The following is an 18,431-nucleotide window of genomic DNA, read 5'->3' as shown; positions in this document are numbered from 1 at the left end:
GTCGAATCACCCCTCGTCGCATTTTTTACTGGGTGGAGCTGTCAAGCAGTTGCCCAGCTGTCAAAAGGTGATTTTGAAAAAATCTCTTCGAAATTGATTTTAGGTACCAAAATAAAGCTCTAAAAGTCTGAAAAAAATCATAACAGTTCAGAAAAATGTGCTCTTTCGTTTAAAATAAAAAAAATCAATACATTTTTCTTAATTTAAAAACCAAATTGTTAGAAAGAGAGGGAAGATAGGAAAAATAGCACGGCGTCCCGTATCACCTTAACCCTCTGTAACTCGCGCGGATGACCACCACCGTCAGCATCACGCTAATGCTAAGTACAAAAAGCGAAATTTTTTCAACGTGTTGTACAAAATACAACAGCGTGATCGCTCGAGGAATAAACGAGTTGAAAAGTTTATGCCAGGTGATCTTGTACGTCATCTGAGCATTTCACAATATTTCCAAAATAGGCCAGTAAGGAAAATGATTAAAGACTGGATGAAACCTGTGGAGAACCATGGTGTTTCCTACAAGTTGCCCCAAACAACTGATGCAGATTGGGAAGTCGGAGAGGGAACAGGAATCTACGGCCATGGAATACAAATTTCAGTGGCGATGGGACACTATCCTACGATGTTTCAAGCAGAGGTTCTTGCTTTTTTGAAATGCGTAAATATCTGATTTGAGAGAAAATACAGATATGCAAATATTTGTATTCTCTCAGATAGTCAAGCTGCACTAAGCATTGTACGCTAACAAATTGCACTTCAAAGCTTTTCTGGGAATGCATTCTTTCACTGCGCATGCTGTGCCAAGGGAACTCAGTAAACTTATACTGGGTTCCAGGTCACTGAGGCATTGAAGAGAATGAAATGGCAGACGAGCTTGCTAAAAGTGGTTCCAATTTACAGTTTTCTGACCCAGAACCATTCTGCGGTATATCAAACTGTACAATAAAAATGGACCTGAAATGCTGGGCTGAGCAGAGGGTGATATCCAATTGGATGGATGTCTAAAATTGCTTACAGTCAAAACGGTTTATAACACCAAATGCTTATAAAACCAAAAAGCTCTTAGAGTTCAACAAGAGAGCCTAGTAACTGGACACTGCCCGAGCAGGTATCACTTGAAAAATATTGGTCAGATTCAGAGTGATATCTGTCGTTTCTGTAATACGGAACGTGATACCTCGAAACATCTGCTTTGCAGTTGTGGTGCTTTATACACGCGCAGGCTAAGATTTATAAACAGTGCACTGTGTGCACCAGTGAGATCTGGTCTGCAGAACCTGGAAAGGTCCATTGCACCTGACTGGGAGACGACCCAACTGATAATCACTCATTTAACAGGCACCATTATGACGAATTATTTCAGCATAATGTTGAATAACATTCGAATTATTTTCACCTATAACCTATGTTCGGGTTTTGTTCACACAAATTTGGAGAAATTATAAAGCATCATGTTGTGCACCAACTTAATTTTTTGTTGTTCAAAGCGTTTTACAAATGTACAAGAAAGTTGATATTAAGCTTTGGCAAAAATGACTGAAAATGAATAAAATACAAAAATGGTGAACTCTCACGAGAGTGATCATTTGCTCTCATGTTGAGAACACCTATTATGAAATAAGAATTACATATAAAATTACCTAAACCCGGATTAGAACTCGAGACCTGTCGATTGCCAGCCGCATGCCTTCCGAACTGCGCCATCCTAGAGATGGTGAGATGCGGCACCCAAAGCAAAACATAATCTTCCCATGACTCAATAATGATCACTCCTGAACCCCTGAACACGTGTTTTCCATTCTGATTTCGCTGTCAGTATTTTTATCGCACGGTAAGAAAACTTGTATCGAATGCGGCCAAAAAGTGTTGGTCCTTATTGAAGATATTGTTTCTGAACGAACTAATTGCGATATGAATAGGTTTTTATTTTTATCATTAAATATCGATCTTTAAAAATGTTCAGGTAATCTACTCATGCTCAGTCGAAGATCCGTTAAGCATTTTTTTATTTATGCTTTTGTCATGGAATCTTGATATTATGTTCAATAAATAGTGCATAAGGATGTTTAGGGATACTTGAAATGTGTCGATTTCTGAATGCTGTTTGGTTATCTAGGTGACTGTGGGAACAATATTCAGTAAACACGACAGCACTGAAATGTCAAATGCATCGATCCAAGCGTCTTGTACAATCGAACTGCTGCGGAAGATAAACAATATAGTAATCAAGGTACAAGATATCTTGTTACAGACTAATATTGCGAATCTTTTGTATAGTTTTTCTTTCGTTGCGCAATTTGCGCGCCGGTCAGTTACGCGCAGCTCCACTCCAGTTGCGCGCAGCCAATCAGAAGCAAGAAAGCAGACGACATCAGACGACGTCGTTGCGCGCCAAAGCTACACGCAGCACGTTTCCATTGTCTGCGACCAAAACAAACATCGACGCTCGCCCACCGGCTGATCGTTGTTGTTGATAACTTGCGGGGAAAGGTAAGTTAACTCATTATGGTCCCTTTCGAGATTGTTTTAATAAAACGGAAATAAAACAATATTTTCTGGAATTGTTGCTAATTCGATTGGTTGTGCTATTATTTGTTGCATTCAGTCTTGTACTGATCGCAAGCGGTCGATACCGGTTGGGTATGTTTTAAGTAATGCAAATATGGATACTGCCCATGATATGAGATTTACCTTGCGCACAACTGACTGACAGAGTGGTAAAAGTGTGAAACAAAAATTTTTCTTGCTAAGCGCAATAATAATAATAATAATAAATGCCTCATTTTTACATTAATTACGTCTCTTGACACTTAATGTTAAACTACATAATTCTATTGTGTTTTATTTTATGTGATCCGTTTAAAATTTTGGTTCTTTAATAACTTGGTTGTCTCAACAGTTTTATCCATGATTTATCCCATAATCCGAACAAAGTTCCGAGTCAAACTATGACGGACTGAAGGCGTTTATTTGACAAGTGAAAAGCACATTGTTCAGGAGCATATGCTTATCAATACATCAGCTTAATAAGATGCAGACAAATGTTTTGTTAAACTCTTTTGCTAAGGAATCAATGCTTGTCGAATAAATTTCTTTTAAACTTTTGATAAGTGTTTTAATTTATCATTGTTGATACCGATAAGGAAAGTCGAACATTGACTATTTTCTCAATTGAAAAATCATTTAAACAGTAATGTGTTGAGCATAATTTTAGTTCAGCTATCATTACCATTATTAAGCAACAATTCAGCAAGCTTGCTTGTTTGTGACTTGCAATTGTTAGTTGGGGACGCGTCGTGCCACAAAAGTTCAGCTTATTGGACGCAGTGGCTTAATTTCCCAAACAGGGGAGGGGAACAAAAATTGTACACCCTTGTTGACACTTTAACAAATCTGTTTCAGCAGATACCTAAAAGCAGTATCATATTTATCACCCACTTTTTAACTCGGTGAAATATCCGAGAGGTAAGGAATATGCCTCACACTCAACGGTTCTGTGTACGAATCCATGCCAATATTTTACTTATATATGAATGTATGCCTAAATGTGTTACTCATGTTTGTGTATCTTGTTTGCCAAATTGAATATTATTGTTTAATAAGACCTAAAAGGTCAGTAAAAATTAAAATTATCAAATTATCAAAATTATATATGATTCATCTATCGATCCAGTTCTAGCAATTGCTAGACCCACTATCAAGCTGCGGCGGCTGATATGCTGCGTGGAAAGGATGTATGTAATTTGTATATCACTTTTTTTCGACGCGACTGATATGCAGCGAAAATGATGTGATATCGCAAAATTTGTTCTGCTGTGTATATTAAGCGAAAGTTCCAGTTTATTTTTGTCACAAAAACTGCTGTTCCTTTTTGTTTTGCATATGTATTCCATAACAATATGTTCTCTATCGACTCCGATCGAGATCACGCTTGGTTGAGCCCCTAATTTGCCCGGGCGTTTCGCTTCGTTACCGCCCACCAGTAAAAGTATCCACATCATCTCTGGCAGTTAAAATTAGCTTACAATTGTTTGCAGCCAGTTGCACGAAGAAAACGACCGTTTGGGCACTTGAGAGCAAGTCTAACAAGAACAGGGCGTTATAAGGTACACCTTGAAAAAAAGACGGCGATGAAGAGAATCAAATTAAATGCCGACTACTAGACAATAGTTGCGGTTAAGCATGCATCGCATATTCTCAATCTGTATGAAAGATGCCCAGATAATTGGAGCTTCCATGGGTATCTGGACAACTGCATATTATGAAGCGCCGACATTTTTTGTTTTGGTGTCTAGTTGACTAATTAAGCTGAGCGAGATCTCAAGAAATTGACAATTGTCCTGCAGTCAAAAACAAGAACCTCAAAATTCTTGGTAAAAATTGTTTTATAATGCTCGATTGCAATGGTAAAAGGAACCATTTCGAGTAGTATGAATCACCAGATCAGGTGGAAATGATGCATAAGTCAAATAGGAGCGCCATGAGTGAACGAACGATTGACAAACTACGGAGTCTTGTACCGACTTTTCGAACCCTCTAAGCAGAATACCCTCTTCGAATGAGTGTAATCAGTTTCATACCTTATAATTTCGCCCTAATCCTTCGACAGATACGCGTATTTCGACTACCACTTGTAATCTTCCTCAGTGTCAGTTATCCACATATCCGACCTCCGACAACTCATTTTCAGAATGCTGGCATTTCGTCAATTTTCATCCGATTTTTTTTAAAGTCGCCCTAAATCGATCATAAATTGGTGCTAGTTTGATATACTCAAGTGGCCATGTAATATCCGGAACCATTTCGGAGATATTCCGGCTTGCACTGGGGTCAGGGGGTAGGGGAGGGATCTGTTTTGCCAAACGGCCAACGGCTATGTGTTATTGTGTTTGAGCGGAACCTATTCCATGTGTTTCAGAAGTGTTTACATCAGTTGATACATACTTCAGTATTTTTTTTTCTGCCCCATTATCTCGAAATCATGAAGATTGATACGTCACACGGCATGTTTTGGTTGCAAATCATAAATGTCCCCGATGATACCCCCGTGGAACTTATGCTAGATGTTCCGGGGTGGCCATATTAATTGATACAGACTTTAATCTATCGTTTCTGACTCAGTCATTTGAAATCATGAAGATTGATATGTCGCACGTCATGTTTAGGCTGAAAATCAGAAGTGTCCACAATGAGGCTCCGCGGAACCTGTCACGGAGATCCGGTTGGGTCAACTTATTCTAATCTGATTATTGCAGTTGTGTTTCACTGTTCGCAGTAAAAAAAATTCACTGAAAATCGATGGTTCAAACAAAATAACACACGAAATAATCACTTTTTAGCCATTTTGGCAACCCCCTGACCCCGGCACAATCCGGAATATCCCCGGAATGGTTCCGGATATTGCATGGCCACGTGAGTATAATAATCTATCACCAATTTAGGATCGATTGAGGGGCGACTTCAAAAAAATCGGATGAAAATTGGTGAATTGCCAGCATTTTGAAAATGAGTTGTCAAGGGTCGGGTACGTGAAGGTTAATGAAGTAAAAATGTAAAGTAAAATCAATAATATCTTTGTTGCATACTATTTCCAGTCTTAAGGAAGATGCATGCTTTGGACAAAAATTGGAGCCGAACCTCAAGAGAGATAGAGCTCTTGGCGCGACATTAGTTTATTTACATTTTGTATGGCGCACAACTGGCCTATGTTGGTCGGCGCTCAAGTTGTTGCGGATTTCAGAAAAGGTGCGCAATATTGCGTATATGTATTACTTTCAATAATGTTCGTGAGACTTTTATTTGAGAATACAATAGTTGCATGTGTGTGTAACGAAACGATTGTGATTACCTAATCCTCTTGGTGTGATCCTCGATTCTAAACTTCGCTTCAACCAACATGTTGCCATAACTACGACCAAAGCCAATGCAATGCTTGGTTTCCTGCGACGCAATACTCAGCATTTCGATGACATTTATTCACTTAAATCGCTGTAACGTGCATTAGTTCGCAGTGTATTGGAATATGGAGTGCAAGTTTGGGCTCCGTATCATGTTATCTACGCAGAACGCATCGAGAGACTCCAGATCCAGAAGCGGTTCATCAGATATGCTCTTCGAGGTCTACCGTGGAATGATTCTGTTAACCTGCAGGCATGCCTCCTTATACACAACGTTGTGCGCTGATTGGCTTCTTTAGCCAACCGTTAAATATTGCTGCAAAGACTGTTTGTTTTCGACGTGGTCACCGACAAAATCTGTCTTCTTAGCAGCCTGTGCATCCACGCTCCAGCCCGCCGGCTTCGTAATTCAAGATTTCTGTGGATTCCAATTCAACCTTAGATTTGCGGATATCACAGTGCGTTTGATTCATATTGTAGGTTGTTTAATGATGTGTGGGAGTGTTTAAGAAACGGAAAAAATCATATCTCAAAAACTAACATACATCTCTGATTTTCTGATATGTTTTCCTGATAAAAATATAAAACCAGGGTACCTACCTTTTTTGTCAAGAGACCATGAAAACGTTAAAAAACTAATATATTTGCATATTTTTTTTTGCACAAAAACACTACTTGGCCCATTGAACGTATTTTCCCTGAAAAGTAGAATTCAATAGCTTCCAAACAAAAAAAAGTTTAAAATCGGTTAACTGAATCAAAAGTTATGATTTTTAGAAATTTTTTAATTTTTAAAAACCTTGATTTTTAGGACCACCCTGACTGAAAATTGGCCACCCTAACGACGAAATAAAAAATACGGGTCTAATTATTTTCGATCGACTACGAACCCACCAGGTTTCACGATAATCGAAGTAGCACTGTATCGTTTTTCTATAAAATGGCTGTATAATTAGTTTTATTTGTTCACAAAAACAAGACGTATGGCCAATACCCTAGGGGGCTGAATTAAAATTCTTATTTGACAAAAAGAAAAGAAAAAAAGTAAAAGGTTGTATTGAAACATATCATAATTATAACAAATCATGATATTTATAACTATAATCATGTTTAACATCCTTGGTATTTTCAAAAGACTTTAACTCAAATGTATCACATTATGTTATAATAATGTGGTTTCATAACTCATTGTATTACAATTTAGATCTGATTTGTTGACACTTAGTAAATAATGTTATAAAATTGTATCAAATTTCGATACAAATTAGCTATATTGAAGCTAAGATTAATATCACAATTTGTTATAATTTTGATCCGATCATAACAAAATAAATCATAGAAATATATTGTAACAATCATAACACAATATGATTAAAACATGATAAAATTTCCTATACGGGGCAGAATTAAATGAGCTAACTCGTGCTGATCAGCTGCGATCACGCACACAGCAGGTAATCCTCCGTACGAAATGTTCTTCGAACATCCTTGCTTCGACCTAATGTCGTTTTCGTTTTTGTGGCGGTGCTACACCGCTTCGTGCTACACTTTTCACTACAAAAACGAACATTTTCGGTGCAGTTGCATTGGTGTGTGTGAATAGACACCAAAATATTTACAACTTTGCAAACGTTGATTGGTGGACACAGTGTACACCCGCTACACTCTCGAATTTTTGAGTGCTGCACTATCTTGAGCGGTGCAGAAAAAGTGCTACACCAGTGCAGCACGAAAATCAAAAACGAACAGTTTCGGTGCAAAAGTGCTACACCGGTGTAGCTCCACCGCAAAAACGAAAACGACATAAGAGAGCGAGCGCCATGCTACTAATTATTGCCACTATTGACTTCTAGTAAACGGGTAGAGATGCCTTTGAGCTCCTTCCGTGCAGTTTTACCAACACTAGTACAAATATGTTGTTGTTGATATGTATTACTCATTAACGTGCCCATTAACTCTGATAGTGTCAGTGTAACAACTGTCCTCCCCACTTTCATTCGATTATTCAGGTCAAAAAAGCTAGTCCTGCAGAAGGGTACGGGTCATAAATAAACACCCGTGCTAGGATTTTGGGACGAAAGCCTTTTGAAGGATTTGTGACTTCCAGAAGGTGTCACAGAACTAAACAAACAAAATGGAATTGTGGGTGTTCAAAGCTTAGTTCAAACTCCTTTTGTTTTTATTTTGATTATTTGCTAATGGCCATCATAAACCATTAAGAAAAATGTCCTTTTAGTTTTTCAAGTTTTTGAATATTTTCATGTGCAATATGAGGCAGAGTGGTTGAGGTAGCTCCGAATAGGAGCGTACTGTGTGTGCGTGGAAAATTACGCACTAGTGTTCGTTTGTTGCAATATCACTCATTTCTATCCAGTAATGCCACTGACTGTATAGAAACGGTGAGAGCCAAATAAGTTCCCTTCAATGATTGATTACTAAACAACTTTGACGTGCAGAGTATATGCACATTTTGAACCGTCAAACAGTTCAAATATAGTTTTGTACGTCGGCAAGCTGTAGAATTCAGTTCCATGCCACAGACATAACTTATGTAAATGTGTAAAATTAAATAAACAATGAATCATTCATAAATTGCAGAGGCACAATTCACGAGCACAATCTGTCATTGTTATGGATACTTCGGGAATTTCTCCACGAATTTTTCAGGAATTCAACAAGGATTCCTCCACAAGTTCTTTGAGAATTACTCCAGCAAATCCTCAGAAATTCCTCCAGAAATGCATCGGGAATTCATCCACGGTTTCCTTAGGAATTCTTCCAGGAATTCCTCGACAACTCCTTCAGAATTCCATCCAGAATTCCTTTATGAATTCCTTGAGAATTCTTCGGGAATTTCTCCAGGAGTTCCTCGGGAATTCCTCCAGAATTTCCGCGAGAATTGCTCCAGCATTTCCTCAGAAATTCCTCCAGGATTTCCTTGGAAATCCCTCCAAGATATCCTCCATGAGTTCCTCGAGATTTCCTCCAGGAGTTCCTCGGAAAATCCTCCAGAAATGCATCGGGTATTTATCCACGATTTCCTTAGGAATTCTCCCAGGAATTCCTCGACCTTCAGAATTCCATTAGGAATTCCTTGAGAAATTCTCCAGGAAATCCTCGAGAAATTCTACAGGAGTTCTTCGGGAATTCCTTCAGGGGTTTGTCAGGCATTCCGCCAGGAGTTCCTAAGGAATTCAGCCAGTAGATCATCAGGAACTCCTCCTGGATTCCCTCAGGAATTTCTTAAGAAGTTGTTCCAAGAGTTACTCGAAAATTCCTTCAGAGTTTCCTCAGGAATTCCTCAAGGAGTTTCTCCAGGAGTTTCGAGGGATTTTCTCCAGAAGTTTTTCAGGATTGTCTCTAGGGATTCCATGAAGATTCCTTCAGGAGTTTTTTTTGAATTTCCTCCAGGAGTTCCTCGGGAATTCATCCAAGAATTCCTCGGGGATTCCTTCAGGAGTTTCTTGGGGATTCTTCCAGGAGTTCCTCAGGAACTGCTGTAAGAGTTCCATAAGAATTCCTCCAGGAGTTTATTTCAGGTGTTCCTCGGTAATTCCTTCAGAATTTTCTCAAATCAAGCCTAACTTTACCAAACACCATATCTAACAAAATCCACGAGCGGAGAAAATTCGAAGGAGAAGTTCGCTGTTCCTATAGCAACTCATACATTGAGCATTTCAGAAACGTGAAAAATCTGGGTATTTTTTCACAAATCATCCCCAAAGGTGAGTGATACAAGTAGTGCTTAACGAAATTCAGCGCCTCATATGAAAATCTCTTTTTTGTTTACATATGTTACATACGGTGTTTGGTAAAGTTAGGAGTTTCTCCAGAAGTTCCTCGGAAATTTCTCTAGGAACTCCTCCAGGAATCTCTTGGAAGTTTCTTCAGGAGTTTGTCCGGGATTTTTTCCAGGAGTTCCGCAGGAAACCCTCCAGGAATTGCCCCAAGGAAGTTCTTCAGGATTTTTCTAAGCAAGTTCTCCAAGAATTCCTTCAGGATTTTTTTCAGAAGTTCTTCCAGCACTTCCTTGAGAATTCCTCCAAGAGTTCTTCGGGAAATTATCCAGTATATCTGCTGTAGCAGGAGTTCTTTGGGTGGATAGATAATAGTGGATTGACGGATTGAGAAATAAGGAAGAATGTAAACCAAATATTGTAAGCTGTGGTGAATTTAGTGAAACTGAATCAAAATTTATAAAACTTAATTTTCATTTTGAGCTGCTACTGAAGCAAACGACTGCTACAAAAGTTGGTTTGATCAACCGAACAATATCTTTTGGAATTTCTTTAGGAAATTCTCGAGAATTCCTACAGGAGTTCTTCGGGAATTGCTCCAGGGGTTCCTCAGGTATTCGTCCATGAGCTCCTCGGGAATCCTGCCAGTGGATCCTCAGGAATTCCTCCTGGATTCCCCCCAGGAATTCCTGCAGGAGTTCTTTCAGAAGTTCTTCCAGGAGTTACTCGGAAATTCCTCCAGAATTTCCTCAGGAATCCCTCAAAGAGTTCCTCCAAGAGTTTCGCGGGATTTCCTCCAGAAGTTCCTCGGGATTTTCTCTAGGAAGAGAGCAATTCCTTGGAAATTTCTTCAGGAGTTCCTCGCGAATTCTTCCAGGAGTTTCACGAAAACTATTCCAGGAGTTCCTCGGGTATTCCTCTAGAATTTTCTATATAATTCCTCCAGAAGTTTCTCGGGAATTTCTGTAGGAACTCCTCCAGCAATTCCTAGGGATTTCATCCAGGAGTTCCTCAGGAAATCCTACAGGAGCTCCTCAGAAATTATTCCAGGAGATCCTCAGGAATTTCTGCAGGCATTCCCCAAGAAATTTCCTCACTGATTGTCCAAGGAGTTTTTAAAGGAATTCTTCCAGGAATCCCTTCAAGAAGTCATTCAGGAGTTTTTCCAAATGTTCTTCCATGAGTTCCACGAGAATTCTTCCAGGAGTTCCTCGAGAATTCTTGTAGTAGATCCTCCCTCATTACTCCAGTAGATCCTCCGGAATTTCTCCAGGAGCTCCTCGGGAATTCCTACAGGAGATCTTCGAGAAGTGGATAACAATCGATACGAGCAGGAGATCATAACGGTTTGGACTACTCCTGAAGAACTGTCCGGCCCTGGTGCCATTCGGAGTGTTATGAGTGAGACCGGGGATCGTGAAGAGCCTAAAACGCATGACCTAGTGCCCTACTATACAGTGCAGTGTGGGAGAAGAGCATGTGCTAGAACCCGTAGTCTGAAGTTAGAACCGTAGCCCGTCCAGAAATCAGGACGAAATCCAATCCGTAGTGCTCAGCGAATTAGCTAATTTTGGTGAACCTCGAACCAAGCCGATTCCGCGTAGACCAAATGTGCGGTGTCGGAAGTACGGTGTGTTTTTAGCCGGGGTAGTTCGAAGGAAGTGATTGTTCGGTTGGTAGCACGTTACGGTTGGCAGAAGTTATCGGGTTGATGGAATTTTCCAAAGCTGTTGGCACACTGGACATACGATCTCGTCCGGTAGTTCCGGATGTGTTCCACGAGAGCCAATTCGCTCGGGTATTAGTGTTGGAGTGAGGAAGATAGACAGTGAAAAAGGAATGCTGGAGAAGAGCCTCGAATCCGGATAGCAGGTGGTGATAACGGAGAATGGGTGAACGTCGCGGGAGGAGATTGCAGGTGGCCCCAACGGTTTGCGCACGTGCACGTTATATTGTATATTAAGCGAAGCAATGAGGTGCTAATAAGAAATTAATCTCTAAGTGTTATTTCCTTAAAGAAAACAAATCGAGAATCTCTTTGTAGAAAATCCCACGATTAGATGATGGAGGAGAGCTGGTAAGTAAGCACCGATTATTTGTATATATATTTTATTGATGAGTAGAGTGGCTTACGAACCGGTAACAAAGTTCCTCAGGAATTCTACAAGGAGATCCTCAGGAATTCCTTCATGAATTCCCCAAGGAATTTTTTCAGGAATAACCCCAGAAATTCTTTCTGGAGTTCCTTCAGGAGTTCTTCCAGAAGTTCTTCCAGGGGTTTATCGAGTATTCTCACAGACGTTCCTCGAAAATTCCCCCAGTAGATACTCCGGAATTCCTCACGTAGATCATCTGCAATTTTCACAGGAGTTCTTCGAGAGTTCCTCCACAAGTTACTCATGAATACCTCTAGGAATTCTTCAGGAGTTCTGCAAGGAGATCCTCAGGAATTTCTCCTGTACTCTCCCAGGAAATCTTCCAGGAGTTCAATTGGGAGTTCTTCTAGAAGTTCTTTCAGAAGTTACTCGAAAACTCCTCCAGGAGATCTTCAGTTTTCCTCCAGAATTCCTCTTGGAGTTTCTCCGGGAGTTCCTTCAAAATTTCCTCAGGAGTTTCTCGGGAATTTCTCCAGGAGTTCCTTGGAAATTCCTCCAAGAGTTCCTCGGGAATTCCTCCAGGTGTTCTGGAGTGCACGTATATCGAAACGGATTTTTTTGCGTGTAGGAGTTCCTCGGAAAATCCTCCAGATTTTTCTCTGCAATTCGTCCAGGATGTTCCAAAGGCTACTTCCTAGGAGTTTCTTGGGATTTCCTCCAATTCTCCTCCAAGAGTACCTCGCAGATTGCTCCAGAACTTCCTTGGGAATTCGTTCAGAAATTCCTCCACTGATTCTTCCAGGAGTTCCTAAGATATTCCAGGAGTGAATTCCTTCAGGCGTTTCTCGTAGATTACATCAGAATTCCCTTGGGAACTCGTTCAGAAATTCCTTGGGAATTCTTTTAGCAATTCCTCCAAGAGTTACTCGGGAATTCCTCCTGGAATTATTCGGGAAATTCTCCAGGAGTTCCTCGGGAATCGCTCCAAAAGTTTAATATACAATTACGCCGTCTTTGGTAAGAGACCACACAGACATAACATTACTTACACTAGACAACGGCTAACACATATAACACCTGGTGGCCCAGTGGAGAATTTTCCGTTTGACGAAAGTTTTCCCCGATTGGAGCGGGAATCAAACCAACACTCCGAGGCTTACGAGACACTTAGATGAGTGCTGCCGCTAACCGCTTGACCACGAAGCCCGCAAATTCCTCAGGAATTGCTTGTGGAGTTCATCAGGATTTTTTTCAGGAATTCCATCAGGAGCTCTTGCAAATGTTCTTCCAGGAATTCCTCGAGATTCCTCCAGGAGTTCCTCGGGTCCTGGAGGAGTTCTCCAAACACTACTGGACGAATGCCCAAGAAACTCCTGGAGTATTTTTGCGGAAAAAATCCGGAAGGAAATTCTATGAGACAACCTTAAAGATCTGGGAGAATCATTGGAAGAATTCCGGGAAGACTTAATTCACAAATAAAAAAACTGCAAAATCTCGGAGTTACATCAGTATGAGGATTCACCATAAGAGTCCTTGGGGGAATCTTTAAAAGAGTTGAGAATTGTTGATGAAATTCTTCTTTCTGAGAAAATTCCACAAACCTTCTGGAATTGTTGCTGATTGTTTCTGGAATGCAATCCGAACCACTCTGAGATTGTTCCAAAAGTGATCTGGGATGTTTCCAGCATACTTCTAGTATGGTGCCAAATTCCTTTTGAAATGATTCCTGAATCCTTTCGGGATGGTTTGAGAATCCTTCAGAGATGGCGGCTGAATCCTGCTGGTTTGAATCCAGAAACCATTTGGGATAATGCCTGACTCCTTCTGAGATAGTTACAGAAACCTACTGGGAAAGTTGCGAAATATTGCGTTCCAGGGTTCCAGAATCCTTATGGAAACATATCATCTTAGAGTAATGCCATCAAACTCATCATCCTCAAGTAAGATGAAATAATCTTCAATTGGACCGAATTATGACTCAAACAGTGCTAAAATGATTCAAATATTCTTACGGAAATGTGCGTATTTTTATCCAAGCAAACAATTTAAACTTTTTTTTTATATAGATTTTGCCTCGATGTTATTGTTATTCACCTATGTACATAAACAATAATCTATCATCTCGACATAAAGTGAACATTGTTCAATGTAGAATGTCAAATCACTATATTATTTGAAGTGGAGCGCAGGGAGAACATACATAACATAATTGTGAGAGAGTGAGAGTTGGCCCACCCCTTTTATCGCTTACCTGCACGGTTACAGAAGTTACACAGATTTGTGTACTACTAGATCAGCCTCACCGCTGTGTCAAATGTACACAGATACTTTTCCGGCTCCAGCGCTGGCATGAAAACAAAATTAACAATTATTTTTGCACTGATCGATTCCTGATAATGCATGTCATCGTTCAGAGAAAATTAGTTATGAACTTTGCTCCCATACCAGCGCTAGAGCCAGAACAGTGACTGTGTACATTTGACACAGGGGTGGAGGCGGTGGAGGCTGATCTAGTAGTACACAAATCTGTGTACATTGTACACAAGCCTGTGTACATTGTACACAAGCCTGTGTTGTTTCATTTTAGGGTGTGCACAATTCGAATCACTCAGAAAGAGAGAGGCGTATACTGCCAAAGTGGATTGTGCTTTTGTCATGTAGTACATACTCTGATGCTACGCATGCCAACACTCCATGTATATATCTCTATGTCTGATGGTTGATATGAATGTGGTAAGCCCCCGTTTGGATCGTCATACATATGAGTTGTCGTGCAATAATGTTCCAGTAGTGCTATGGTAATCTAAATTGTATTTAGATGAAAAGTGAATCTTTGCGCAAAAGTATACCAAGCATGACGAACGCAGAAATAGAGAGACTGTTCACAGTTTTCATGAATAATATTCTCTCGCTCTTCACTAAACCTGAGAGCTAGTGACAAGCGTACACTGCTCATAGTGGAATGACTTTGGGAGAGAGTGAGTGTATGCATCATCTCCGAAAGTCTATCAGCTAGAACAATCAACTATAGAATGATCCCACCAGTGAACTAAATTCACATGACTAGAGAATTTTGTAGCCCTTGAGCGAGACCATTTCCAATAAGAATATTAAATTCTGATTGGATATGCTTCCACTCAAGTGTCAACATTTTGCAGCCGAGGGTGTCCAGTTAACCGGTGGATCAGTCCATAGCTGATTCGTTAGCTGATTCCATAGCTAACCCTTTAGGTGCCTTCAGGTACAACCACGAACTTTATCTGTTTCACAGTTTCACGAATGATATTCTCTCGCTCTTTTCTATACCTGAGAGTTAGCACACCGAGAAAAATTTCTACCCAGTAGCTGAGTTCGTCTTACTCAGAAATAGAAAAATCCTTTGTATCCTTACTCAGTTCCAGCTAAAAGTGGGACAACCCATTGCCAATGAAAACTGAGTAAGAATACAAAGGATTTTTCGATTTCTGAGTAAGACCAACTCAGTCACTCAGTAGAAAAATTTCTCGGTGCAGCATACGCACGCTGCTCAATGGAACGCCCTTGAGAGAGAGTGAGAGGGTGTACGTGATCTCCGTAGATCAATCAGGTAGAAACGAACAATTATACCTAAATCTTCGGGTACATCCATGAACTTCATATGTTCATTGTTTCATACATGATGTTCTCTCGCTCTTTTCTATGCAATTTTACGCAAAGCTAAAAAGCGCAGCTGGCGCTTTTCCTAAACAATTATTTACGCACCGTAGAATTAATTACTTACGATACAAAAGGAAGACTTTTGCAAATATTGCATAATTTGGTGACTCACACAATGTACACTGAGAAAAAAATTATAGTAACATTAATAATTCAACCATGTTTAATTTTACCATGCCCAAAAATAGTTATGACAAACATAATATCAGTGATGACTACTATGTTTTCCTTGCAATTACTATGCCTTTAAGATCATGCGCATGGTAATCAGTACCATCAAACGTGGTTATCTTAATAACGATGTTCGTGATTCTCAGAACCATGTTCATGTTCCCTACTAATATTCTCATGTTTAGTGTTACTATCTCCGAAAGTTGTTTTCATTATCAGCGATTTCCGCAGACATTTTTTCACAATAAGTTGTTTGCGACGTAGTTTGTTTCAGTACATTATTTTGTAATAGAGACGTAGTTTTTTGGTAAATTACTGGTGAGTATACTTAACGATTAATGTTTTTTGAACGCTAGCAAAGTCAATCTAATTCTATCAGGAACAACAGTAACTCGACCAACGATGTTTCCACCTACAGGAGGTTACCGGATTCTAAGCCTTCAGGACTTCCGGCAGAAAATCCAAAAGCTTCGTCACCACTGCTGTTTTTCCGAAACAGACTTCATAGAGTCTAGGAGTAGGCCAACAAAAAGCTGGTCCCAAGGAGAAGAATGATATGGAACTATAAAAACGGGAAAGAGGCAAAAAGTTGGTCACGATGTTGTTCTGGAAATTCCGCCACATCCTCTAATACATTTTCAATCATTCATAGGCTTCATAAAACCGCTCGTTTCCGAAGGAACCACATCCGGAATCCCTTTTGTATGCATGATAAAGAACCGTAATGGATTGAACCGGATAAATAAGATGTTTCGTTCGAGGTTACACCATCAATAGTAACAAATGCACCGCGGATGGACTTCGGTGTGATTTTTCCTTCGGTTGGAGTTTCTCGCCGCAGGACATCAGTCAACCAATCGCGCCACCTGAAACCCTGAAACCAAACGACATGAAGCTGACCACTTCTTCCTTTACCGCGCATCACCCAATTCAGCAGCTAGAATTCCCGAACGACATCGTTAAACCCCAGATGGATATTCCACAGTATCTTCAGCATAACCTCCATTTTCCCCAAGGTTATTTCAGGCGCTCCCGGAGCATTTTCATTTAACCAGGAAGCAATTTTGTGTATTTATCTTAATGGAAAGCAATAAACTTAATTTATTCATCCTTTTTTGCACTTAAATGTAAACAACAAAGACGACACTACTATTCCACCACGCACATGGTAACAAGTACCATAATGCCATAGTCAAACGTACTATGCTGTTTCTCACGCACATAGTAAAATAAACTACGTAGAGAGGTTCAATGCTACCATGAAATGTAAATAAAAAGCAACATGGTAAATAGAACCCTGCGCATGGTAGTTTCAAGAATGAATCATGGTCTACCAAAATCAAGTGGTAAAAGTGTTTTAATTTCACCCTCGATTTTGTCAGCGTTACTATGCCTGTTTTTTCAGTGTATTGACCAGAAATCGCCCGCTTATACCAGATAGCTTGTGACAAACACGCACTGCTCAGTGGAATGAATTTGCGAGAGAGTGAGTGTGCGTGATCCAAGTCGATCAAATTCATCGGTACAACCAATGCATGTTCCGAGCCTTCCAAATAAATGAACAAGTAAAAAAAAAAAAAAAAAACCAATGCATGGTAGATAGTTGGACGATAGATAGACACTACACACATACCGTCGGTTTCCTGCAATAGGGGCTCAACTTTAAAGTTGTCATTCTTGAAATTTTGATGGTAAACGATGAAAAACTATGCAAACTTTCATCTCACACAGATCCGTTCCGAAATTCGTTGAAAAAGGCAATATAGATACCTACAACTCAAAATCAGTCAACTTTTTCCATCCAGCAATTTAAGAGAACAAATGACTGAAAAAAAACATTATTGCATTCTGGTAGGGATTAGCCTATCTGACGTTTGGCTTGTGTCGTTTGACAGCTGGTCGATAAGATTGATAATAAAACTTATAGAGCAGCTGCCGCACGACACAAGGGCCTGTCCATAAACTACGTAGACTCTTATGGGGGGAGGGGGGGTCTAGCCAAAGTCTACGCTCCATACAAATTTCGATAATTTTGTATGAACAAAAGTCTACGAGGGGGGAGGGGGGGGGGTCTGAAATGGCCTGAAAAAAGTCTACGTAGTTTATGGACAGCGCCCAAGCCAAACGTCAGATCGGCTTATCCCTACCAGAAAGTTTTTTTTTATTTTTATTAATGTGTATTTTAACTTAAATGCTAAAGCTACACTCCCTACCAGAAAGTGAACATGATTGTGGCGGCCATTATCATTAATGAATTGCTGTATAGTCGTTGATAAATGTAATAAAAAATTCATCAAAATTCGTTTACTTTTGTCAAATGATGAGTGAAATAAGTGAACTTTTAGAAGATGCTTCAAGATTTTCAATTTTCAAACGCTTATTCTGAAAATTAACATTTTTGAGTTGCGCCCCTATTGCAGGAAACCGACGATGTTGTCGAGCAATACTCGGATTACGGCAATTCGTTAGGGGATCTACAGGAGATGGCCAAAATGTTTGGGATAGGCAACTTTTTTTTCTCTCACTAAAAAGTTCAACATGCTATAACTTTTCATAGAGCGCATCAAAAAATCTCAAATTTTGACTGTTTGTCCTCCTATTATATGTGCATCGTTGGTACAAATTTGGGCTCGATTGATTAATATTTCGAAAAGTTAGAACCGTTCGGGTAAAACACCTTTTTTTAGACAACTCATTTTTGAGCTGTCATATTTCGGAAACCAGTGAACCGAATTGAATGAAATTTTGAACGTACATTAACAATGTGTAAATGCTTCACAAACTATTATAACATAGGTACTTTTTAAACATTGAAAAAAGTTATCATGGATTGA

At 39.7% G+C, this 18,431-nt stretch overlaps 1 protein-coding gene and 1 long non-coding RNA gene across 18 annotated transcripts in view; one reads left to right on the top strand and one right to left on the bottom strand.

The window, feature by feature from the left end:
• The window catches only part of LOC109424083 (uncharacterized), a 638,365-nt gene that overhangs the window by 93,195 nt on the left and 526,739 nt on the right, over positions 1 to 18,431 (bottom strand). The window lies entirely within an intron of this gene.
• On the top strand, positions 15,549 to 16,705 carry LOC134291573 (uncharacterized). Its single transcript, XR_009999165.1, has 3 exons — positions 15,549 to 15,915; positions 15,977 to 16,185; positions 16,250 to 16,705. It is a non-coding gene; the product is annotated as an uncharacterized LOC134291573 (long non-coding RNA).

Source organism: Aedes albopictus, chromosome 3 (assembly GCF_035046485.1).
Source record: "Aedes albopictus strain Foshan chromosome 3, AalbF5, whole genome shotgun sequence".
In the NCBI taxonomy this organism is placed as follows: Eukaryota; Metazoa; Arthropoda; class Insecta; order Diptera; family Culicidae; genus Aedes; species Aedes albopictus.
This window is presented reverse-complemented; position numbering and strand designations above follow the sequence as displayed.